Source organism: Echinops telfairi, unplaced genomic scaffold, assembly GCF_000313985.2.
Source record: "Echinops telfairi isolate 266 unplaced genomic scaffold, ASM31398v2 ScPeMD7_7138;HRSCAF=8121, whole genome shotgun sequence".
In the NCBI taxonomy this organism is placed as follows: Eukaryota; Metazoa; Chordata; class Mammalia; order Afrosoricida; family Tenrecidae; genus Echinops; species Echinops telfairi.
In genome coordinates this window covers 553542-554576 of record NW_022111038.1, presented here as the reverse complement: position 1 = coordinate 554576, position 1035 = coordinate 553542, and the positions used below count along the sequence as shown (strand labels likewise).

Genomic DNA, 1035 nt, shown 5'->3' with positions numbered 1-1035 from the left:
GCAATATAAAAAATGTTCAGGGAAATGTGTTTACTGTTTAGTAGGAAGATCTGCATCATTATGGTTGCCCTGAGAAATCATCTCCTGAAATGTTCCAGCTGTAAGGCCGAATGAACATCTAGAGCATTTGTACTATGACAAACATTCCTTTTCAATTGCCAGACAGGTAGGCCTGCTCCCTGTTGTTAAGGACAATAGGCTGCTTTTCCCAAGAGGCTTGCAACCATTAGCTTGGTTCCTGTAGGTGGGGTTTACATCCTACTGATAATGGTTTCTATGGAGAACACAGATCAAACTGGCTCAGTGACATCCAAAGTTAGGCTGCCATCCTGAAACTAGGATCTGCCCATCTTGTCACATGTATATCCTCAATCTCTCCTCTTCCTATTGCGTGTATGTCCCTAGATAGTCCCTCTCTCATTGCTGTTTAAGCTGTAGTGCAACCCCTTCCTGTGACCTGTAATTAGTGGGCTTGCACTCCCCGCCAAAGATGTATAGGCCTGAGTTAGCAATAAAGATCTCTCTCATGCTTGCTTCATGCTTGCTTCGACAGCACATATACTAAAATTGGAAGGATACAGAGAAGATTAGCATGGCCCCTGCGCAAGGATGACACGCAAATTCGTGAAGCACAATTAAAAAAAACAGATCTCTCTCTTGGCTCCTCCCTTGGCCTCTCCTTGGCTTCCCCTCTCCTCACCTGTTCCCTTTCCCCTTGTCCTCCTTCCCTTCCCGCTCTCTCCACGTGGACCACTAAGCAGGGCTGAGGTGAGCATTGATACCATTAAATGTGTCTGACTCCATGATTTCTACCTCTCTTCTATCTCTCATGCACCAGTGACTTTATTATAATATTTATATATCTCAACCATACAATTGTGCCTATAGAACCCATGATTAGTGGGGCTGGCACCCCTTTCAACCACACTGCCAGAAGAACAAATAAATCTGTCTTAAAAGAAGTACAGCCATAATATTTCTTAGAAGGGATGATTTTGAGATTTCATCTCTCATATTGTGGACATGTTATCAGGA

At 43.7% G+C, this 1035-nt stretch overlaps 1 non-coding gene across 1 annotated transcript; it reads left to right on the top strand.

Moving 5' to 3' along the window:
* Positions 1-537: 537 nt before the first annotated feature.
* On the top strand, positions 538-644 carry LOC115871608. The gene has a single exon (XR_004047378.1). It is a non-coding gene; the product is annotated as a U6 spliceosomal RNA (small nuclear RNA).
* Positions 645-1035: the final 391 nt, after the last annotated feature.